This window comes from Halichoerus grypus, chromosome 1, assembly GCF_964656455.1.
Source record: "Halichoerus grypus chromosome 1, mHalGry1.hap1.1, whole genome shotgun sequence".
Classification (NCBI taxonomy): Eukaryota; Metazoa; Chordata; class Mammalia; order Carnivora; family Phocidae; genus Halichoerus; species Halichoerus grypus.
Window position 1 is genome coordinate 159706542 of NC_135712.1, and position 24479 is coordinate 159731020.

Genomic DNA, 24479 nt, shown 5'->3' on the forward strand with positions numbered 1-24479 from the left:
ACAGCGAGTGTGCCAGCCCCAAGAAGAAGGTGGGGGTGGAGGGCTGACCAAGAGAGAGCTCTACAGTGATAAGGGATGAGCTGGTGGAGGCAGCCCTTCGGGGGGCCTGAGGTGGGCCAGGAACGAGGCTCCGCTCTGAGGCGAGTCTAGAGACCCTCCCCCTCCAAGCACCGCTCTTCCTTCACAGAGACACGTCTTTGTCTTTGAGACCACCCGCTGCCTGGAGTCCCTCCGTTGCTAGGTGATGGGAACTGTGGGGAGGGGAAGATGGGGAGCAGGGCAGGGTCTGGTTGGCCCCATAGTAGGGAGCCCTGACTCTCCAGACCCTGGTGGAATGCACAAACCCCCTCCTCACAGCGCTGCAGGCACTTGGGGACACACCCACCCCACGGCAGACAGGCTAATACGATCGCAGACACACCCCCACAGATGCACCGGCAGCCCCCCTGCAGAATCACACCCACACCATCAAACTGAACCAAAACAATCACATGCTCGTACACAAATACACACACCCCCGCACGGATCCAGACAGACGCAAAGCTCCCCGCGACAGACAGGGCTGATTCACACGAACACGCAGGTACAGCTGCCCGCTCTTGGACACGTGTGAGCTGAAGGGAGGGAAGGGGCCGCACCATGCTGCCCTGGCCGGGGCTGGACACACAAAAGGGAACCCCCCCCCCAGGGGAGGGAAACCTGGGACACCCAAGAAAACTCACTTCCAACATTGCCCACACTGTCATGCCCTCCAGGTCCACTTCCCACCCCAGTCTGGGTCTCAGATGCCAGCCCCACCTGCAGGGGCCACCTCCAGCCCAAACCCAGGGCCTTGACTCGGTGTCGTTGGCCAGCTCCTCACTACACCCCATCTGTTCATTTCTGTGTGCCTTCAATGAATATTCACTTGGGGACACAGCTGTGAGGGAAAGCCCTGCCCTTGTGGCATTCACAGTTTAGTAGAAAATGAACACATCATGCTTATAACAGGAAGCCTTGACCTAGTTTGGGGCAGTGCCCTGAGGAGGTGACATTTGAGCTGGGGTAGATAGGGCAGAAGTGGGGAGTTTCCAAGAATGTGCAAAGGTCCTGAGGACAAAGAGGATGTGGGGGTGAAAAGGATAGAGCAGAGACCAGAGCACAAGGAGCAAGCAAGGAGAGAGTGACAGGGCTGAGGTGAAACTGGGATCAGCAGGTGAGCCTGGCGCCTGGTCAGGATTTCAATTTATTCTAAATGCAGTGGGAGCCATGGATGAATCTAGGCAGGCAAGTGCTGTGAGTTCTGGGTGAAAGTCTAGAGGGGACACTGTGTGCTGGGGGCGTGGGGGGAGAAGTAGAGGCACAGCAGGAATAGAGAGGGGCAGATTTGAGCCCCATGACTACATGGCTGGCGTGAGATCATGTGCCTGGGCATATGTAGGGGGGCGGGGGGAGGAGCAGCATTCATAGGGGCTCTAGGTTTCCAGCTCAAGCAACAGGATAAATTGGGGGGGGAGCTCACTGACACAGAAATATTGCAGGGGCTGGGGACTGGGGCCAGGCCAATCCCGGACTCTTCCCTGCCCGGCCTGTGTCACGCCTCTCCCCACCGGGACCACCACCTCTGTGTTCCCAGCAAATCCAAACTCTTCCTCCGTTCCTTCAGCACAAGCCCCGTGCCTGGCAACATAAGCATAGGGACCAGGGCCCTGCCCTTACGGCCCTCCATTGGGCAACTCGCACGTACTGACCTGTATTCTGGTCAGCGCCTTGTCCTAAGGGAGGCTGGCGCCTACGGGACCAGACTGGGAGGGGTGGGGGCCTGACGCAGTCTGGGAAACCAGGCAAGGCTTCCTGGGGAGCAGGCTGCTTACCTAGTGGCTAGTGGGCACTCTAGCCTGGTAAAGATTGGGGTCTGTCATCCCCAAAATGGAACCCCAATCCTCGGTGCAGGCCAAACCATAGCAAATGCTATAGAAGTAAGCTAGAACCTCTGTGCGTACCGACAGGGTGTGAGAAGAAAATGTTAGAACTTCTATTTTGAATGTATGTTTCTCAAAAAAAAAAAGAAAGAAAAGAATATAATCTGCTTATCAGTACATCCTCTAAAGTGACATGTCACCTTCTCACCTTCGTGTGGCCCTGCAAGGCCCAGGTGTTGCAGAGGAGGGGAGAGGCGGGAGGGGTGGCCTGAAAGGCAGAGGGCATGCGCACACAGCTTCATCCTCCTTCAGCGCACTGCCGCGGTAAGTGGATTTGTGGATTACAGGCTCTGGTTTTAATTAAACTAACCCTAACAAAATGACCAAGTAGCTTAAGAAGTTTCCCGCAAAGGAAATGCGGACTGAATTTAATACAAGCGTGAGCTCAGGACAAAAAAAATAGTAACGCAGGCATTTTCCTTCACTCCTGGAAGGAATGTAGGGAGCACATTACTCAGTGAACTCAGTGTCCACCTAATCGGCTCTGACGAGAAGCTAACACACACACACAAAAAAAAAAACTCCCGGAGAAGTCTATTCGCAATGTGGGTTCACATCTGCGACCGTCAACGCCGGCCTGACCTGGAAGACATCCCGGGGGAATAACAGGTGAAAACACAGGTGGCAGGACAGAGTGTACTTTAAGTCCCATTTGTGATAAAAGACAAAATAATGAGAATAATATATGTTAACGTATGCACAGACCCCAGAGGGAGGGACACCAGTCCAGGCTCCCCTCCACAGGGGAGGGAAGCTGCTGTCAGCACCGAGCCTCTCCACTGATTGGAATCATTACAATGAGCACGTATGACAATTTTAATAAGAAACACAATAAAGAATTGTTAAGCATCTGATTTATTAATGCTTCATTTTCAAATAATTTTAAATTTACTCCAGAATCACAAAGATGAAAGAGAGTTCCCGAACACCCTCCCCGCAGCTTCTCCCACGCGAGCGTGCTGCATAACCATGGTGCGTTTACTGGACTAAGACATAGACATCGGTCAGCAGCATTCACGAACGTTCAGACTTGCCCAGCTTACCCACTAACGTCCAGTCCAGGCTCTGTATCGCACTTGGTCATCTTGTCTTCCAGGGTCCCCCCGTCTGGGACAGCTCTTCTGGCATGCCTTGTCTTTCACGACCTTGGCCCTTTTGAAGAGCAGCGGCCAGTTCCTCTGCAGGATGTCTGTGGCTTCTTCATGATTACACCGGAGCTGTGGGTTTGGAGGGAGAAGACCACAGAGGTGGGCGCCCCCTCATCACATCACATCAGGGGGTGCCTGCTACCCATACGGCTGATGGTTGCAGATGCTGCTGACCTTGAGCACTGGTTGAGGTGGTGTCTGCCAGGATCCCCCACTGTCCAGTTGTAGCCGGTTTTCCAGCAGCGTGAAGTTTCTCAGGGGTGGAGGGATCCGGAGTGGGGAGAGAGGCAGCGTGGGCCAGGTCATAGGTGACCTTGACTGTGAGCTCGGACCTTCTCTCCGAGGGAAAGGGAGTCTGAGCAGTGCTAGGCAGAGACACAGCAGGGCCCGCCATGAGCTGTTAATGTAGGGATGACGCCTGTGTGCAGAGAGGGCCCAGGGGCAAGGGAAGATGCAGGGGGCAGCGGGGAGGCCAGAGCAGTGATGTCCAGGTGACAGGGCTGGAGCTGGAGAGAAGAGGGGGGAAATTCAAGAGCAAGGGTGGGGTAAGACAGAGAAGCCTCTGGGAGTGGTGCTTCTCTCACTGGAAGGAGCAGAGAGTCTTAAAAGTTGCTCTCCTGGGGACGTCATCTGCCCTCCGCACCCCACCCCACCTCTGCAGAGAGCTGGAGGCACCTCCCGCTGCCAGTGCATAAACAAACCTCATCTTACCAGCTGCCTGCAGCCGCCTGGTGGGCTCCCCTGCGTTCTGGGCCTGGTGATCCCCGTGTGGGGATTCAGGGAGGTAAGGACGCTAGCCCAGGGGACACAGTCAGTCAGCCAGGCCTGGGGTCGTGGTGGAGCCAAAAGCCCGAATCTTTCCCCAAATCCTGCAGGCCTTTTCCTCCGCCCCAGTCGCATGAGGCGGACAGGCTACGCTCCTCTGTCCACCCCAGGGCCTCCAGGCCCTCCAGTCTCCCCACCCCTTCAAAACCAGCCCCGAGAAGTCTGCTGGCCCAGGGGTGGAGTGTGTGTGGGTAGCATATTCTGAGTTATCTTTTGTTGTGTTAACAAACCACTCCAAACTTAGCATAAAACAGCAACCATTTGATTCTGTTCTCAGAGTCTATGGGTCAGGAAGTCTGCCAGAGCCCAGTGGGGTGGTCTGCCTCTGGTACACGAGTCTGAGATCTCAGCTGGGAAGATTGAAGGCTAGTGGTGACGCAGACCACCAGGGGCTGGAATCATCTGGAGAGCCTGGCACCCGGGCTGGGGCGACTTGAAGGCCGGGCTATGGACGGGGGCAGACACATGTGGCCCCTCCATGGGGCTGGGGCTTCCCCACTGGGTGGTGGCTGGGTTCCCAGAGGAGCATCCTGAGAAGCAGTATTCCAAGAATCCAGGTGGAATCTTCGGACCTGCTCTCCCACCACATTCTACAGATGGTAAGGGAGTCACTAAGGCCCACCCAGATTCAAGGTCAGGGGTATGGGGGCAGTGGTGGGCCAAGGTCACACAGCAGAAGAGCCTGTGGGATGGGGCGGAGGAGAGTATTATGGGACTACCTTTGGAAAAGAGACCAGCCCCACATCCTTCAGCCCCCATGTCTGCGTGAGCCCAGGCTCCTGCTCCCAGGGTCACCTCCCCACTCCTGCCTCCACTGCACAGTGTTGGCCCAATCCATTCTACCCTCAGTTTTCCCACTGGCTACCCCCTTCCCCAAAGCAACTTGAAGGCCATTGCTTGCCCTGGGCTGGGTCTCTGCATTCAACTAGGGCCACACAAACTCCCCCACCCTGAGAGGGCAAACTTGGAGTCAGACAGCCCTACGTTCCGGTTTCAGTCCTGCCCCTGACCTGCCTCACCACCTTGAATGAACGGGTTCTTCTCTCTGGGTCTCAGACCCTCTGGCCCCAGGCCCAGGGGGGAGTGAGTGCCTCCTTGCACTTTGCACACCCACCCTAGTCTGTTCACACAGTGCCCTCCCTCTGTGCACCTCCTCAAGCCTCCCCCTCCTGCAGCTGGAACCGGGAGGCTGTCCGGCAGACCCAGCCCCTCAGAAAGCTCACAGCCCACCCCACTCCGGAACCCAAGCCTGCCGGTGACTGGGGTCTGGCCTCGATGGCGTGCCTGACAGTCCAGCTTCCCCAAGGCCACCCAGAGGCAGGCGTCCATCCGGACCAGAGCCTGGAGTGGATACCGCTGACTGCTCATCCACCCGTCGGGAGGCAAGTACTCCCACGGCAGGTGTCAAGAGTTCTGGGGGGCACAGCCCTGCCCTCGTGGAACCCACGTCCCAGGGCAGGAGACCAACAGTATATGACAACCAAACCAGTAGATGAACGCCAGCAAAGGAAAGACCCAGCGGCAGTGAAGAGGGACACTACTACAGGTTGGGAGTGGGAAGAGGACCCTGAGATAGAGAAGAGCATGCAGGGGGTTAATTAGGGCGGACTCTGGTGGGCCAGGTCTTAGTGGTTCATATGCAACCAACATTTACTTCTCAGAGTTCAGGAGGCTGGAAGTCCAATGTCAAGGTGTCAGCACACTCAGTGTCTGGTTCATAGAGGGCCCTCCTCTGGCTGTGTCCTTAGGTGGGGGGGAGGGGCGAGGGGGCTCTCTGGGGTCCCTTTTATAAGGGCAGAATCCCATTCCTGAGGCTCCACCCTCCATGACCTAATCACCTCCCTAAGGCCCCACCCCCAAATACCATCACACTGGGGGTTAGGATTAAACATATGAATGGGGGGTGGGAGGGCACACACTCAGTCCACACAGAAGGAAAGAGGAGGAGGCAGAACTGGGCAGGGGGAAGCACGCTGTGATACAGCTGCTCAGAAGCCCAGCCAACCCTACGGGAGCCTCTGCAGCCAGCTGGGCCTTTAGAGCTGCCTGCGTGGGGAGAAGCCCCCACATCAATCGCTCACAGGGAGGGGGGTGACCTCCAGGAGGCAGGTTTCTGCATCTGAGGGCACGAGGCCCCCATCCCCAAAGCTGCTGTCTGAGCAGCGTGCCACAGCTTCCCCCGTAGGTGCTGTTTTCACTAAGAAGGCCTCTGTGATGGTTCACTTCATGTGTCAACTTGACTGGGGCATGCTAGCCAGTTTTTTGTTAAATACCTGTGCAGATGTTGCTGGGAAGGTATTTTTTAGAGGGGATTAACACTGAGGCCAATAGACTTTGGGTAGAGTAGATTCTCCTCCCGAATGGGGGTGGGCCTCGTCCAATCAGTCGAAGGCCTGAATTCTGTCAGCAGGCTGCCTTCAGCATCAGGCTGGCAACATCAACTCTTCCTGGAGTCTGCCCGAAAGATTCCAGACTTTGCCAGCTCCCACAATCACGTGAGCCAATTCCCTGAACTAAGTCTATCTCTATCTCTCTACACACACACACACACACACACACCCATGTACACACAGGGGCAGGACAACAAGAAGGGCCTGAGTGGTGAGGAAAGTCCGAGCAGTCAGCAGGGCACAGACGGGCACTGGCTCTGCACGGAGCCGGGTGTGGGAGGGGAGGGATGCTTCCTCTGGCCACCTGGGGGAGGACAGACTGTTGGGGGCCCGAGGGGAGGCAAGGTGAGGAGGCGGTCACTGCCATCCAGGTGCAGGGTGATGGTAGTGGCAGGTGAGTCTGGAGGCAGAATCAACGGTCCCCCAGTGGCTTGGTTGTGTGCTCGAAAGGGCTGAGAGGACTCAGGAGGGAATGAGGGTGTGGCCAGGGCCCCGTTCCGGACCCCGCATGTACCCACGACAGTCGGTTTCAGCCTGTGTCTCGCAGCAGGCTCCAGGAGGCAGGGGACAGGTCATTTTCCAACCCTGTGTGTTGCTGCGCCCACAGGGCTGGGAACACCTGATGTGAGGCTAGCGGATGCGCCGCCTTTGTCCTCTGCCTGCCCACTAGTGCCAACGCGGGGGGCTCCAGGCTCTGGGCATGGCCGCTGCCCCAGCCCAGGCAACGGGGACCCCCGCCCGCACGGGCCCCAGAGCGCAGCTCTGCCTCGCAGAGCTCACACGAGCTGAGGAGATAAGGCACAAAATAATTAGTGAGCAGAGTGTATAATTAAGCGCTAAATTGTGTGTTTCGGACTCGCTGAACTGCGGGAGCGCTAGGTGGAAGGAGTCGTGCCAGGCTGGAGTGGCTGGGGAGGTGGCTTGTGCAAGTGGGGTGGCCATACAGGAGCAGGGGGACAGGCAGGCAGCCCCCCAGCCCCACAAGAGCAAAGCGGGGGAGGGGAGGACAGGGTCACCGGATTGTGCTGGGTGAGCACCAGGTGACCTCCGTGGGCTGCAGGGGTCTCATCTGTAAAATGCGCTGCCCGCATACCCAACAAGACAGCCTGGGTCTGGGACACCAGGGAGGTCCAGGCAGACAAACAGCCAGGCTACCACACAGACAGAGGGATGCACAGTCAGGAAGACAGGGGAGCAGTCGGATGGACAGGGAGACAGACACACGGGCACACAGACAAGCAAGACACGGCCAAATAGACAAACAGCTGGATCCGAGTCTCCCCGCTCCCGGTCCTGCAGGAGCCTGTCCAGAGCAGGTCCTACCTGCCCTCGTCTTGTTTTGAGAGGCTGGAAGTCTGAGGCTGCCAGGTGGCACAGGGCCTGCCCGAGTCTCAAGGAACCCTGCGTGGCAGGAGGTACTTGCTGAAGCCTTCAGAAGCTGGCAGCTGTGGGAAAGCACCCCAGCCCTGGCTGCAGGTCTTGGGGAGCCAGGGGCCAGGAGGCAAGAGTCTTTCAAAGGGGCCCAAGCAAACAGTAGTCAGAGCTGGGGCCCAGGTGGGCCTGGGCTAGAAGGAAGACGGGGAGGCAGGGGCAGTGAGGGTCACTCGCTCCCCAGCCGGGCCGTCAGGCCAGACACTGGAATCGGGGCAGCGTGTCCCTAGCACCGTGAGGGGCCCCGCGGCAGCAGGAGGCTCCCTCCTGGCAGCGCTGTGTTTGCAGCCTTGCTTCGCGTGCTGCCGCCTGTTAAACAAATATTGTGACAGGCCTGCTCTGTGCACTCGGGGACAGTGGCGACACTTGGCTGTCACCAGGGGCAGCCTGCAATGGGGGCACTGTATGCCACAGCAGAGCCTCTCCTTCCAACACAGGCAGAGCGCTCTGCCTAAACAAACACAGGCCTCGGCCGCCGCCAAATGAGACGCACCTCCCAGCCTGGAAGAGGTGCGCACTCAGGTCCACGGCCACACTCGGGCGCTCAGGCTTCACACACACGGGCAGGAAGCAGGCAGCATACACGGGCATCCATTTATCCATCCAACAAATATTAATTGAGCACCTATTGTGTGCCAGGCAGAATCCTGGGGCCTGGGATACAGTAGGAAACAAAGCAACCAAAAGCCGTGCCTTCATGGAATTTACATCCTAATTGGGGATGGTGACAATAAACAAAAATACAAAATGCCTGGGGGCTAAGAAGAAAAACCACAAGGTAAGGAGGGGGATAGAGTGTGACAGAGAGTGGTCAGGAAAGGCACCTGTAAGATTCTGAGGCAGAGACTCAAAGGAAGTGATGGAGCCAAGTGGGAATCCCAGGGAATAGCATCTAACCATCAGGAATAGCATATGCAAAGGCCCTGGGGCAAGGCTATGCTTGCCATGTTCAGGGACTGACCTGTAAGAGATGAGCGTGACTAAAGCCAAGTGAGGGCTGGGGACAGAGGTGAGCCCTGAGGCCTGAGAGGTACTGGGGCAGAGTGTGTGGGCTTTTCTTCTGAGGAAGGTGGGGGCATGGAGAGTGTGGATCTGGGTTCAGTCTTAACAGGATGTCCCTGAGTACTGTAGGGAGCCAGGGCAGAAGCAGGGAGGCTATTCTGACAATGGAGGGAGGGAGTGGGGCAGTTCCGGCCAGGGTGGTAATGCTGGGAGCAGGGAAAGAGGTCAGACCTGCAAGTATTTGTGAGCTAGAGGTGGCAGGATTTCTTTAGAGACCAGATGTGGGGATGAGGGAACCCCACGGATCACAGGCTTCCCAAATAATGCTAGACATCCCCATTCATTCACCTATTCATACGTGTATTTTTCTTTTATTTTTGACAGGGAGGGACCCAGGGAGAAACAAAGATGTTCTTTGCAGCATTAATTAGAAGAGTAAAGTTGGAGATAAGATACTGGCCCTAACGATGGGGTAAGAAGTAAACTGTGGCTCAGCCATACAACAGAGGAGTGAGCGGCTCTGAAGTTCAGGTCTTTGGAGAGTTTTCAATCCATCCGTCCCTCTTTCTCCAGCCAGAAACCCTGCCGAGCCATGTGGCCCTGAGGCCCCAAGACAAAACAGCCCCGCCCAACCCACAGGGACAGGGGTGGAGCTGGAGCGGCCCCTGACCAGACTGGGGGTGCCCGTTGAGGCAGTGACAGCAAGCCCAGTCCTGGAGGACGAAGGGACCAAGGGAAGGCTGCAGCAGAGATGGGGAGGTGCAGCCAGGCTGCGGCTGGCCTGCCAGAGGAGAGGAACAGGGGGCTTGGGCATGAGGCTATAGGACCTGAGAGGCCTCGACCACCTGGCTGAGGATGTGGACTTGGTCCCGTGGCCTCCGGCAGCCACTGAAGGACAGAGACATCGCCCCCTGGCAGCCGCTTGCAAGGAGCCTGGAGGGACCGGGCTGTGGTGGGGAAGGGGGGCCCTGGCCTGAGCGAGGGCAGAAGGAAGGCTCCTCTGCCACACACTCCCCCAAGGGGACAGAGTCCCCCATGCCCTGCCGCTTAGACCCCCACTGGACCCCTATCCTGCCCTTTCCTGCTGAACTTCCCCCTGCCCCTCTCTTCACTCAGCCCTGGTCCCAGCCTCACTGTGTGACCATGGGCAAGTCCCCTGCCCTCTCTGAGCCTCCAGGAAAGGGCCGGACCCCAGGGTCTGTCAGCCCAAGGACTCCTGATCTTGGGCCAGCCACTCCTAAATCCACACTTCTTGCAGAGCCCAGCGACACTGAGCCAGGGCCGGCCTGCAGCCCTCGGGGGAGCCATGTCTGTGATGGTGGTGCTGCTGAGCGGCCGATTCCAGCATCTTTAAACAAAGCCTCCAGATGGACCTCAGTGGCTAGGGAGGGCTGGACAGCCTGCTGCGCTAACCCGGCCGGCTGCCACGCTGGCACTCAGGGACTTTCTGCTAATTGGCTCCCAGGGGAAGAACGGCCACCATCCCCAGCCAACCCATCCATCCTTCCATCCATCCATTCACTCATTCATTCATTGAGAACCTGCAGTGTGGATGAGGGCACTGAGCTCGGCTCTGGGGACGCTGTGGTGAGCGAGATAAAGCACTGCACAGATGGTGCTCACACGCCGCTGGGGGAGGGCCGCGATGGTGCACAGGAAGAGCTCCAACACAATACGTGGCAAGAAGAGAGTTAAACGGGTGCAGTAACAGTGTTGGATGGGGGGGTTGCCTCTCTGAGGAGGTGACATTTAGGTTGAGACCTGAATGGCCAGATGGAGCCATGGTGTCAGGGGACGGGGCTCTAGGCAGAGAGGATGCCAGGTGTAAAAGCCAAAGGACCTGCTCCAAGTGAGGGGCCGTCCCAGGACCAGCAAGGAGGTCATGTGGCTGAACGGAGTGGGCAGGGGAGGGAGCGGAAGGAGAGAAGGTGGGAGATGTCAGCAGGTACGCAGCAGGTAGGAAGAATCTAGACTTTCTGCAGAATGCACTGGGAGCCGTGAAGGGTAGGTGAGGGCAGAAACATCCCCAGCAGCTGTGAGCCACTCCCTCTGCTACGGTGCCACCCACCCATGCACAACCCTTGCCCCCAAGCCCTTCCACTGGCCCACACTGCCCCCTACGGGGAGGTATGGTCTTGTCCATTTAACAGGTCAGAAAACAGGCTCGGGAAGTTGAAGTTACTGAACCAAAGCGATAAGGATCAGAAGCTGACGTTAGCAGGGACTCAGAGTCCAGCCATTCCAGCTGAATCCAGCCCAGAAAGATATTTCGTTTTCCCTGCCGTTTTTAAAATGTGAATCAGTGGCTAACATTGAAAAATTAGAAAACCTCACATAAACTATTTCTCGGCTTTCCAGTGTCTCTTGGATAGTCAGTCTATGGCCGCACTAATCCCTAGCCTTATACGGGGTCGACGGTGGCCGCCTCTTCAGACAGGGGGAGGGGGGACACTCTGGTTTGGCACAGATCCCCTTTCCGAACTGTATCACAGCTGGTCTTATCCCTCGATGTGTCCCCCCAGCCCTACAGCATCGGAGGTTGACATCCTCGTGGCCTCTGGTTGGGCCCACTGGCACTGTAAGCCCCTCCCTTGCTCAGCTGATGAGGGGAGAATACATCAGGAATTCTCTAAGGGGATTTCCACCACCACCACCCCACCCCCACCCCGCACTCCCTGATTCCACAACTATCACCTCACTTTCCTGCCCCAGCAGCAGAGACACCCAAGCCCAGCTTTAAAGAAATGGATTCAGAAGTCCTCACAGCCAGAGACCATGGATGAAACCATCCCTCAAGGGGAAACTGAGGCCTGGCAGGGCTCAGGGTCACGGTCAGTCTTCCCAGGAGACCCTCTGGAGATACACTGTAAAGAAGTACATTCTACCTAGATTCCTTGGCTCAGAGGCCCAGCCCTGCCTCTGTTCAACTGTGAGACTTGGGCAACAAGCCTCAGTTTCCCCATCTGTTCACTAAGGGGTTCATTGTAATGCTCTCTGAGGCCTCTCATATCTCAAGCACCCATTTAATTATCTGAGAAGAGAAACAGCTTGCCTCTCTGGAATCAAACTTAGCCACTTCCACTTCTGTCTGTGTGACCTTGGGCAGGTGGCTTAACCTCTCTGAGGCTCTGTTTCTTCATCCATAAAATGGAGATGTAATTTATGAGGTTATTGTGAGATCCCATCAGATGATTCCAGAAAAGCACTTAACACACAGTAAGTGTTCAGTAAATGTGAGCTGCCCAGTGCCCCCCTCTGCAAGGGTTTAGGCCAAGGTCATGGCCAACCCCACAATGTCCCAGGCTGGCATGGAGGCCAGCTTCCAGAGAAGGCCAGGCTCCAGGCTACCTCAGCCGGCGTCCCAACATCTGAGCAGTGGAGTCCCAGACTGAGGTCACCCTTCACTCCCATGTTACTGAGTCCCTCCCGTGTGCCAGGCACCCTTGTCAACATTGGAGAGAGGTCCAGTGGAGAACAAGGCGCTCTCGGTCTTTGGAGGGGGCTGCCCCTGACATTTTAGGGGCGGCGGGAGAGGAGAATAAAGCGGAGGAGTGGAACAGAAACATCCGGGTAGGAATTAGGGCTCCTCCAGAGCCGGTGGTCGGGGGAGAGCTTTCTGAGGAAGACAGGTTAGGAATGAGGGAGGGGGGCAGCAGGACAGGCAGCCCAGTGGAGGGCACTGCAAGCCGTGGGCGTGGAGGCAGTCACAGCCCCGAGGTCTGGCTGGAAGGGAAAGAAGATGGATGCGCGCCCTGTCCGGAGAGGACCGTGCTGGGGGATGGTGTCAGCCAGGCGGCAGGGCGTTCACGCAGGCCTCGAAGCAGCGGTAAAACCCAGCGCTGGGATTCTATTTTAAGGTGATAGGAGCCCCTGACGGTTGAAGTCGAGCTCAGCGGTGGGCTTTCCATCTTACAATGAGGCCAGCGAGCGCTCAACTCCTACCCTAGGAGTCTGGCCCAAGTCCACAGCTCAGGGTAAGAAAATGAAGCCTGAGGGAGCCCCGCCCCCCCCCCGGGGCGGAGGGAGCAGGGGCTGGGGGAGGGGACGGGCTGGGGTCTACGGTGGGGGGCACGAGGTGGGGCCTGGGGGTGGGGCGTGGCTGGGATGTGCCCGAGGGCCCGGAGCTGGGGTCCAGAGGAGGGGTGGGGGTTATAAGCCGGGCAGTGTGGGCTCAGGTCTGAGCGAGCGCTCCCCCACGTCTGGAGCCAGGCAGCAGGACGCACGCCGCCCCAACCACCGAGCGCCACCGAGGGGGGCCTGCCGCATCCCCACGGCGCCCCCCTCCCCGCCCCCCGCCGGCCGAGCGCGCCGTGCCCGGTGCGGCACCGCCCCCTGCTGCCGGCGCCGAGTATCGCACCAAGGCTGCGCCGCGCCCGGGCTGCGCGGGCTGCACGGGTGGGACGGGAGCTGGAGTCCGCGCAGCCTGGGGGCCGGAGCTGGGGGCGCAGAACGCCAGAGAGGGAGTGCGGGGAGCCGCACGGGGGAAGGAGGCTCACCCTCAACCCCAGCCCTGGCTACCCTCCTGTGACCTTGATAGCCCCCCAACCCTGGATCTCACTTGGCAGTGCGACATGGCCAAGGTCATGCATTTAGATTGCCGGGCCTGCCTGCAGGGCTGTCTGGCAGCGCTGTCCGCGCAGGCCAGCAGGCTGCATGACTTTCTGAGCCTCAGTCTCCTCATCTGTAAAACAAGGAGCTTAAAATCTCACCTCTCAAACCATTAAATCTGAGGAGTTAGATTCCAAGCTAAATTCTCCAGCAATTTCTAGATCGTTTTAGTTTAAATCTGCCTTACTGGGGCGCCTGCCTGGCTTAGGCGGTTATGGGTCTGCCTTCGGCTCAGGTCATGGTCTCGGGTCCGGGTATCCAGCCTTGCATCTGGCTCTCTGCTCAGCGGGGAGCCTGCTTCTCCCTCACCCCCTTGCTCATGCTCTCTGTCTCTCTATCTCTCTCTCTCAGATAAATAAATAAAATCTTTAAAAAAAATCTGTCTCATTCATGCATTTCCTTTCAGCTCTGGAATGAAGCAAAAGTAAGGTTGAACTATAGGGTCTCCTAACTAAAGATAATGGTTTTCAAGAAGCAAGACCCTCCAAATTCAAGTTTGTAGCTCGATTAAACATGTGCAAGGACCTACCTTGGAAGTCAAAAGATAAATGACACATCAGGAAAAATCTTCGCAACTCCTATCACAAAAGTCTAATACAGGAGTCAGCAAACGTTTTGTGTAAAGGGCCACATGGTAAACATTTTCATCTTCCAGGCCGTAAGGTCAAAACCACACAACTTTGAGGTTGCAGCCTGCCAGCAGCCCCAAACGATGAGTGTGGCCGTGCTCCAATAGAATTGCGTTTACAAAAAATAAGGCAGTGGGCCTGATGTAGCCTCTGTATGAGCCCTAGTTTGTCTAATTTAACCAATATGTAAAAAGCTCCTAGAAATCACGAAAAGACAACCCAAGGAGAAATGTGCAAAGAACATGAAGAGACAGTTTAAAGAAAACTTGTAAGGCCCCTACGCATATGAAAAATGCCCAGCTTCACACATAGAAAAGAAATGAAAATTTCATTTGTCCCTTATCTGAACGGCACTTCTGTCCAGTGCCAAGACACTCTGTCGGTGATGCCATGGGAAAGAGGTCCACTCCGTGCTGCTGGCGGGAGTGCAAAGCGGACACCCTCCCCAGGGGAAGCTGTGTGCATTTGTGCATCATGGTTACCCTCTGACCCAGCAGCCCCGCGGCCGAGCATGATCCCGCAGGCACACCCGGGTCCCCTGCTATGATTCAAAGTTACAGCCAGAGAGCCACTGCTGCAGTGTTTGAAAACAACCCACCCAGGAGCCAGTTACAGAAACCTTGCTTTGGGTGCATGCAGGAATATCACACAGCTGTTAACGGCAGAGAGGAGGCTCCAAGGCTGATATGGAAAATCTGCACGCTGGCAGACATTGAGAGGGAAAAAAGCAAAGTGCAGAACTGTGTATTTAGAGTAAGGCTTTTGTGTAGGAACAGGATATGGGAATAAGAGCCTATTTGTATGTGTTTGTACTTGTGTGAAGAAACACAGAAAGGGTCCCTAAGAAACCAGTACAAGTGCTTACCCGTCTGGGGAATGAGTGGTCAGGGGCAGGGAGGAGAGAGAGAGAATTCTCAGTATAGATCGTTGAAGTTTTTAAACGCTGTACGAATATATTTTCTCTTCAGAAACTTAAAATTCTTAAATCAACCACTATGGCTTTGATGCGGAGTGAGGGAAAGAAGCCAGAAGAGTATATATAGCTTGCTACAGTTTGTATGGGGAAATGCATGTTTCCTTATGTGTGAGTATCTGGAAGGACAACCCCCTCCCCTCGAAAAATGTCCGCAAATGTGGCCTCTGGGAGGAGCACGGGGCCGGGGGTTGGAGGGAGACTCACCTTTCATTATTGATCCTTTTGGATGGCTGGATTTTCTTTAATTTTTTTTTATTTTTTTATTTTTTTATTTTTTTTCTGCCATATACATGATTTGAAGTTTTCAAATCAAAAGAAAAATAGAAGAAGGCAGATGAGAGCCTACGGGCCATTAAAATAATACAGCAGCTCCCCAGGCGTGGTGTTTGCCATGAGCCACCTTCTGTTCCAAGTGTTTACATGCATTTGCTCCTTTCATGCACCTAGCAAGTGCCTAGGAAACTGAGGCCCAAAGAGGGGGGCGCCGTGCCCCGCACCACGCATGGACAGGCACGTGGCCCATTGAGTCCCCGGGGGACCCATGGGCCCACAGCTGGAAAACAGCAAACACTCACTGCTCAACGCTGGCATTCCCTCTGTAAAATCCACTCAACTTGTTGCCCAGCCTTTGCTTGAATACCTCCCCACAAAGGAAGCTCACCACTTTACAGGCAGGGCATTCCATGGCCAGGTGGCTCAGTTAAAAACTCCTCCTCACTCAGCAGGAGTGCCTCCCTGCCCCTGGCTCTGCCCTCTGAGCCACCTGCTCCACCTGCCAAGGAAAGCCACATGGGCCCACAAACATCAGGGCACCTAGGGCTGTTTCTCAGGCTGAGCAGCCCTGGCTCCCCCTGTCGGGTGATGCAGGCCGGTCCCGTTCCCTTTGTGAAGCAATGTGCATAACACATCCCCTTAAACATGGTTGCAGTGAGCTTCACAGGACCAGGGCCCACATGCAGGGAGCCCCAGCCAGTCTTTCCTGGCTCTCTTTATTCTGTGCTTTGGCCATAATTAGCCTTTGGTCTTAGCCAAGACTGGGCATACCTCAGGGCCTTTGCACTTACTGTTGGCTCTATCTGGAAAGCTCTCATTATGACTGCATCTTCTCATCCTCAGTTTCCGAGCAAGAATGTGACCTCCTTCGACAGGGCTTCACTGAATACTCTAGCTAACGTAGCTCTCATCCATTCTCTTTCCCATCTTTCCATTTCACTCTGGAATCATCTTGCTTATGTGTTGCTTTTCTTGTAATAGAATATGAGCCCCAGCAGACAAGGCCCTTGTCTACTCCATTCGCTGCTGTTTGTCTAGAACAGTGCCTGACATATAATAGGTGTTTGACACATGAATGGATGGATGGATGAATGCAGAGGCCTCTCTAGCCTGCAGGGACAAGCCAGGAGGGGCTGCGTGCCCACAGGGCTGTAGGTCTAACTATCCATCTCTGGAGTCCACCCTGAGCGGCCCCCACCCAGGCACCGTCATCAGTCTCTGCCCTTTCGCCCCTCTGCTCTCTCATCCACTGCACAGGGCAGAGGTGAGGCCAAGAGGCCACCCTCCCAGAGAAATATCAGGGCTCTAAATTCAATTTAAAACAGTTTAATTGCCTAATTGCTCTGCTCTTTGGTGCAGTTTGTTAACAGAAGCGATTCTGCAGCAGCCAGGCCAGCCTAGCAGAAAATTGGCATTTCAGCCAGAGGGAATTAAAGAGGCAGAGCACTGAACTGCCACTGATCCCAGCCAGCCCATTGCCCCTGCACCACCACCCCCAGCCCCACACGAGGCGTCACTCTCATGCAGGGCTTGGACAAGGGACGGGAGCGCCAGAGCTGAGCCTCTGTCCGTGCAGACACGCATGCGGGACTGAGCGGTGTCTCTGTGTTAGGAAGAGCAGGTGCTTCTGCCAGCATGTTTGGATCTCTCTGCTGTGTGCTTACCTAAGCATGGCTGTGCTTTCTCTTTCTTTATGTTTAAGCCATACTTTCAAATAGGGAACACATGCAAATGGTGTTTAAATTCAAGGTGTAAGTGGGTTTGCAGCAACAAGAGCCTCCCTTGCCCCCACCTTGATCCCAGACCACCAGTTCCCTTCCCCAGACCCAGACTGCTATGTTTCCTGTGGGTCCTTCTAGAGGTATTTTATGCTTATGTACGTATAAGACTGTTTTTATACAGATGATCGTATACCATAAACCTTGTTCTGCTTTTCTCCCCCACTTGCTGTATCTCGGAGACTGTTTCTTATCAGAGCTTATCTCGAGCTTCCTCATCTTTGTCATATTGAATGACCGCCCTTGATGTCTTTCATCAATCCCCTATTGCTGGACGTCGCGGTTGTTTCCAACCCTATGCTTTAGAAGCAACAGTGCCACCTCAATGTATATACATGCCTCATTTTTGCACATAGGAGGGTACATGGGCTTAGAACTCATATTCCTTTTCCAATCCAAATTGGCTTTTCCCACCCACAAAGCAACACTGGCATCCTACAGGAATAGGAAAAGTGCCCTAATCCTACAGACTCAGAAACAATTTCAATTATGCCCAGACTCTAGTGCATGCAGATTCTGACTTCTATTTCACCCAAATGGGTTCATAGCATTCAGACTATTTTGCAAGCAGCTCCTTTTTTCCTTCACTCGACAATCAATGATGCTCATCTTCCCATGTAAGTAAATAGCTCTGTTTTTGGTTTTGAGGGCTGAATAGCATGCCGTTGTGTGCTCTCCTACTACAGTGGATTTAACCACTCCCTTATTGGAATCCAGATTGTTGCCAACTTTGTGTTATTACAAGCTGCACTGCAGGGAAATTCCTTGAAGCTAAGTCCTGGCACACATCCTCTATTCTGTCCTTAGGGCAGCTTCCCAGAAATGGAATTTCTAGGTCAGAGGGTGTGTACTTTGGGGGGTGGGGGGAGACTGCACATTTTTTAAACCATTTGAAATGTATTTGTGTGTGTGTGTCCCTGTTGTGTGTCTGTGGGCTTGTGCCCGTAGGTTCGTGCAGGTACCCAAGCAAATCTGTTGCGTGGATTTGCATAAAGGGGGGGTGTGGGGGGGTGCTCTCTCTCCACCTTTAGTCTCTAGGAGTACTTGGCACTGCCCCTCCTCTGCCTAATATCTGCGGAAGTGAGGGACTGTCTCCCGTGTTCAGGGCCATGCTTGCCCTCTGAACTCAGCTGGCGGAGGGTCTGTAGACCTCACTCGGATTCCTGAGCTAAGTCTCATCTTCCCTGGATCCTCCCGGTAGCCAGGGTCAGAAGCCCAACCCAGACTGGCTTTATATTGCGGGGGAGACATCTGACTCATCGGCAGTGCGGGACCTCCGGCCCAGGTGGATGCAGGCGTTGAAAGACATCCATTCAGAACTGATTCTGGTTGGCTCTGTGCCGGCAGCACTCGGGTCAGCCGTCACGCGTGGAGGCAGAGACAGCCTGCCACTAGTTCCAGGCGTCCAGCTCCTCGCTTGTGACCCCAATTCCTTCTCTTTTCCCTGCCATTCCAGACATGGCTTGGGATTTCCTCGGATGGCCCAGCTAAGATCGCACGTCCGCCTGAACTATCATGGCATCCGAGGGACCATGGGACCACAAGCCAAAGGTTGGAGCCAGCTCTCCGGCCCCACCCCGCCCAGCCGGGCTCCCGCATCCCTGCCCCTGCCTGCTCGTCCAGCAGCCAACAATGAAGGGGTCGGCGCCGATAACTCTCGCCAGTTGCCTCACTCCTGAGATAGCTGTAGTCTCAAGGGAGGACTCCAGATATCCAAAGGCTTCCAGCCACAGAGCAGGAGAGGAACTGGGGACGAGAAGCAGTTATTTCACGTCACAGAAGTCAAAGGAAACTAGGCTTGACTTGCTTGTCTTTGAAAAGCACCAAATGATTTGGCAGAAGGGGTGACTAGAAAACAGTGGACTGTTTCACTGGTCCCCACTGCTGTTCCTGTTTTCCTGCACTGGCCCTCCCAACCTGAATGAAGAGCAGCGGTTTGAAGCTGAGACTGAACCTTCACCACAGGTGATGCTTCCAACCCCAGGTCCTATCAGGCTGGACTTCCGTGCTTCAGCAAACTCCTACTCATCTTGCAAAACCTCTCCCAAAGTCACTTTCTCAGGGAAGCCTTCCCTCACTCCCTCTGGCAAAGTTGGCCCAGAGTGACCTGTCTCTGCCCGCTGAGTATCCACCATCATCAGTACCCTGGGTTCTGGGTCTGATCTAGGGCTTCTGACTTCCCCCAGCCTCATATCCCTTTGTTCCATGAAAGAGGAGCTTAGGGTAAGGAGGATATTTTGATCAGCTAAAGGAACAAAAATTGTTTTCATTCATTCATGCATTCATTCATTCAGCCAATATATACTGAACACCTACCAAAGACCAGGCCTGTGCCAGGTGCCCCGACAGATATCACAATAACCAAATAATACCACAAATAAATGCAGCATTACAAGGGACAATGCGTGAAGGAGAGACAACATTATACAACGGCTGAGAACATGGGCTTAGAGCCAGACTGTCTGGGTCTGAAACATAGCTCCACCACTTACCAGCAGGATGAATGTGGCCAAGTCACTAAACCTCCCTGAGCCTCAGTCTTGTCATCTGTAAAATAGGGATAACCACAGTGCCTGCCCTTTTCATCCACTGGAAGGATTGAATGGGTCACTGGAGAAAAAGTGCCCGAGAGCCATGCGTGGCCCGTAGCAGGAACGAACATACATCTGTACAGCAAACTCCTGAGCATATGTAGCAGGCATGCCTCCCTTCTTTGGTGGGTCAAGGAAAGCTAGTGTGTGAGCAGGAGGCTGGAGGATAGTTGGGAATTAACCTTCTGCTTGGAGCATTCCAAGCACAAGGAGCCTGTGTGTGCAAAGACGCTGACTGGCTGGTGTCGTGCGGTGGAATCCCACCTCGAGCCCATCACGGTTCACCTGGACAAGAGGAAATGGGGGGAGGGGGCGCAAGGCAACCTCCATGAGGTGTATGGTGGAAAATGGATGACCCTTTCTTTCTATCATAAAGCGTGACCTTCAGCCCCAAAGGAGCAGGATACAAAGGAACAAGATACAAAGCATTTAAGGAAGATATTCAGTGTTTGATGTGCACTAAATTTCCAAATAAAACATTTTCAAATATGCAAGTGATCTTGAGTCGGCCTCTACAAACATGACCGTTTTCACACCACTGTTTCAGGTTTCATCCTTGAGATGGCTATATATGCTGCGTCACCAAGAATTTGTTTCATTGACCAGCTCTTTCGTGGGTGAGAAACAGCAGGGGCAGGTGACAGCAAGGGAGGGCTGGGGGCGCAGCGAGGCGAGAGGGCTACAGAGCGCCCTCTGGTGGCAGGCTCGAGGCATACAAGGCCAAGTCTCTGGGACTGAAGTAGAATTGCAGGGAGTGCCAAAATAATGTCTCAATATCATTCCAAACGAATTTAATCGAGTGGTTGTAAAGAAGTGATTTTATAACTATAAAAATTTACCGGTATGAAAATCTACTACCCTCAATAGCTTGCAGGTTAGTGTTGGAAAGCTAAGTTAGAGGGGCCCAGAGTGGAGTGTTCTAGAGTGTAGACAGGGGAGTGTGGCTCCAGGTAAGACTGGTGTGAAGGGCGGGGCCTTTGGGAGTCATGCTGCGGAAGCTGGAGGAGGGCACAGTGAGCCACAGACTCAGAGCTGCATTTATGTCTCTGGCCTCAATCTGCAAAGGGAAGATCACAGGGGCAGGATGGAAATGACAACATTGTTCCAGAGCTGAGGGGTGAGCGTGGACCAGGCTGACACAGGAGAAAGGGACAGGTAGACTGAGGTTATATTTTGGAAATAAAATGCACAGGACTTGGTAATGGATGTCGGGGGTGTGGGGGCAGGAGGCAGCAGGAGGACCTTCAAGCCCTGGCTTCCAGAACTGGGTGGGCAGGGCTCCCCTTTGGAGGGCTTCAGCAGCGCTCTCCTCGGCAGGAAGCCACCTGACGTTGGGGAGGGAGGATGGCATAGGTGGGCACACCTGCCAGTTCTGGGTGGACAGTCCTGGTTTATGCATATCATCCCTGCATTGTTGTTAATCGTGCCCCCTTTCACTCTCAGAGGGGTCCCTGTCTTCCTCTGAGTCATAAATAAAAATAAATATAATAAATATAAATAAGGAATGAATGAACAGGGAGAAGGGATGTTCTTCTTGATAGCAGAAGCCAACCTGTGAATGTGGAAGGATTAAATGGTACAGTTGGAAGGAAAGTCACCATCTGGCAACCAGCTTGGGCACCACTGTTTCTGGCAAGAATCAAAAGATTCTAGCAGGGAAAAGGTAGAGGGAGACAAGGGTGTCTACAGAGGCTCAAAGTACCTCCCCACAGTCGCCTGACTTACAAAGGGGAAAAGAGTAATTCTGCAGTGAAGAAGCCTGGCTGATGCCTCCATATTCAAGTGAGGAGAGTTAATGCCAACAAAGAGACAAGATGACATCAGGAGCCCTGTGACAGGCTGCGGTGGGGAGGACGCAGCATCGCTTCTGTGATATCTGTCCTGAAAACACATCGGCTGGATCTAATCATTAGGAAGCAGTTATTCTATAAAACAGAATAGTGTTCGAAGGCATCCAAGTCATGAACATCAATGAAAGACTGAAGAATGTTCCAGGTTAAAGGAGACTCGAGGAATAGGAAAACTCAGGGTCCTGAGTGTATGGTCCTGAACTGGATGCTTTTGCCATAAAAGACATTACTGGGGCAATTGGCAAATGTGAACAGGGTCTGTGGATCAGACCAGGGTGTCCTATCAGTGTGGCTTTCCAGATTTGGGGGGCTGTGCTATGAATGGTCTATCTGAGGGAAACACACAAAAAAGTCTTCTAGGTGGTGGGCATCACGTTGGCTGCAGCTCTCCGGTTGTCTGGGCAATAAGAGCTCTTTGTCCTGTCTTTATCTTTTCTGTGTGTCTGAAACTGAGGCCAGAGAGTAAAATGACTCACCTCCGGTCCCTCTTAGAGGCAGAGTCCGACTTATACCAGGCTCTCCGGCTTCTGGCCTCCTGCTGCACTCCTCTGCCCTTCCCAGCCTGGAAAAGAATTTTCTGCTCAGATGTGAAGTTTCCCTGAGTGGGGATGGAATCAGAGAGGTCAGAGACCTGTGACGCACGTTTGGCCAGCCGCCGCAGCCACCTGCCGGTTGCAGTTCTGAGACACACTGAGAAGTTCAAGGGTAGCATTCCTGACGCATGAGCTATCCTCTGACGGTCCAGGGGGCAGGACCAGTAGGCACAACCAGGGTTTTTTTCCATCTGCACCTTGTGAAATCACTTCATCAGCAGCATCCCAAGAAGTAGATCTGGAGGGCAGGGGAGGGCAGGGGAGGGAGGAGAAGGTCACGCAGCTGCCACAGCCCTGATGCAATTCAGGTATGCAGGGTCCCTCCCTCGGTCCCACCCAGTGTGTCTGTCTCTCAGCAATCTTAAGCTTTCGGGTCCCGGGACCCCTTTACACTCTGAAAGATTATCGAGGGCCCCAAAGAGCTTTTGTGGACGGGAATTTTGTCTGTCAACATTTACTGTACTCAAACTTTAATTTTAATTAAAATTAAAGCACACATTCCATTGGCTGTCAGAGCAATGACATCATCACATGTCTGGAAAACTCCACTGTGCACTTAGGACAAATGAGAGTGAGCAAGGCCAATAATACCTTATATTATTATAGAAACAGCTTTGACCTCAAGGGTACCCTCAAAGGGTCTCAGAAACCCCGAGGGGCGCGGACCCCAGGGGGAGAACCCCTGGCGTATGCCGTGTCCCTGCTCCGGGGATCACTACGACCACTTGGAAGAAGTGGAAGATGCATCCGCCTGTGACCCCCGGCAGTTCTTTCCCTCCAGATACACCCTAGAGAGACTCCCACACGCACCTGTGAGCCAGAAAGCCAGACACAAGAATGTGCCTGACCTCATCATCTGCCTCCACCGTTTGGAAACGACCTGAAGGACAGAATTGACAAGTAAACGATGTGCTGTTTGTATGACAGAACCCTAGCCAGTGTCTAGCGGTATCAACACACAGAAGTCCCCCAAATAAAACTGCTTGAAAAACACACATTGAGGGGCACCTGGGTGGCTCAGTCGGTTGGGCGTCTGCCTTCGGCTCAGGTCATGATCCCAGGGTCCTGGGATGGAGCGCCGCATCGGGCTCCCTGCTCAGCGGAGAGCCTGCTTCTCCCTCTGTCCCTCACCCCCCTCTCATGCTCTCTTTTTCTCTCTCTCTAATAAATAAATAAAATCTTTGTAAAAAAAAAACAACAATGAGAACACACGTTGAGGAGGGAAAGGATCGGTATGAAGGCACTCGATGAACTTCAAGCGCACAGGACGAGGCTGCATGTTGTTTGGGGCTACTCTCATCTTTGCTGCATGGATAAACCCGAAATTCAAGATTTCAGCACTCAAGGCCGTGGTTCCCTACTGTGGGGGCAGGGGAGAGAAATGGGAAGGGAAGTTTACAGAGGGGGGTTTCATTGTATCCATGATGTTTAATTCATAAAGTTATTTTTAAAGTACCTGAGTGACTGTGGGGAAACGTAAAACTGGGACAAGTGGGTGGTGGTGTCACCACCAGTTCATCAACTGAGTGTTCGCATTTGTGAGTACGTGTAGTGGAGACTGAGTGTGCCAGCCACCTACCTAATATCTGTTTTCCTTCTTTCTTACCAGTTTATCAGGGGCAGCATGTGCCCAGCTCAAAAACAAAAAAGAGAGAGAGAAAGAAAAAGAAAGCCCTGCATAGTCCAGCCTCCCTGCACCGTAGTGGCCACATCAGCAAATTGGGCCAAGAAGGTGAAAGTGAGGTTATTCAATGCATCTCATGGGAAAGATCCTCAAAGATGAAGGATGACAACCGACAGCACTGTTTTCTTCACCCCTCACGTTCATCCTGTTCTCCCTTTTCCTACCTAGAACTGGGTGGGGAAGACCATCGGAGTCACAGCAGCCCTCTTGTGATCATGAGGCCGCTGTGTGGATGGAAGGCAAGATGGCACAGCATAAAGGTAGGGGGAGCCTGGGCACTGATGATACCATGGAGTCCCGCACCAGCCTTTGTCTGCTGCCTCCTGACCTCACATTTTGTCAGGGAAAAATAATCCCTCTTTATTTAAGCCAAGTCCAGTTATGTCCACTCACAGCGAGGCGACGTCCCGCACCCATGGCTCCCCAAGCACGCTGGGAGCAAGCTGACTCTCACCACAGATGCAAATGGCATTTGCCCCAATTCCCTTACTTGTTAATCCCCCTCTACTCTTTGCCTTTTCATAGTCTATGTTTCCATCTTGTTGAGCTGCTTTTTTTTCCCTCCTCTTGGTGCCAAATAATGAAATTTCAGTACTTAGCCTTGAAAACTCTAAGCTTTTCTAACTGCTGGTAAAAGAAATCTCAGCAAGATAAGAAGCAAAAAATGTTCCCGCTTCCCCTACAGCTGCAAAAACACAGACGCTCCTCAGAATCATAGAGCTGGTTCCGGTAAGTGGTGG

General features: G+C 54.1%; 1 long non-coding RNA gene across 2 annotated transcripts; it reads right to left on the bottom strand.

Moving 5' to 3' along the window:
* Positions 1 to 2798: 2798 nt before the first annotated feature.
* On the bottom strand, positions 2799 to 23208 carry LOC118526968 (uncharacterized). 2 transcript variants are annotated; one of them, XR_013448669.1, is made up of 4 exons: positions 22866 to 23208; positions 22105 to 22293; positions 21939 to 22024; positions 2799 to 3615 (listed from the first exon to the last, which is right to left on the bottom strand). It is a non-coding gene; the product is annotated as an uncharacterized LOC118526968 (long non-coding RNA). The 2 variants fall into 2 exon arrangements; XR_013448667.1 differs by having other exon boundaries at positions 21939 to 22293.
* Between the last annotated feature and the right edge of the window lie 1271 nt (positions 23209 to 24479).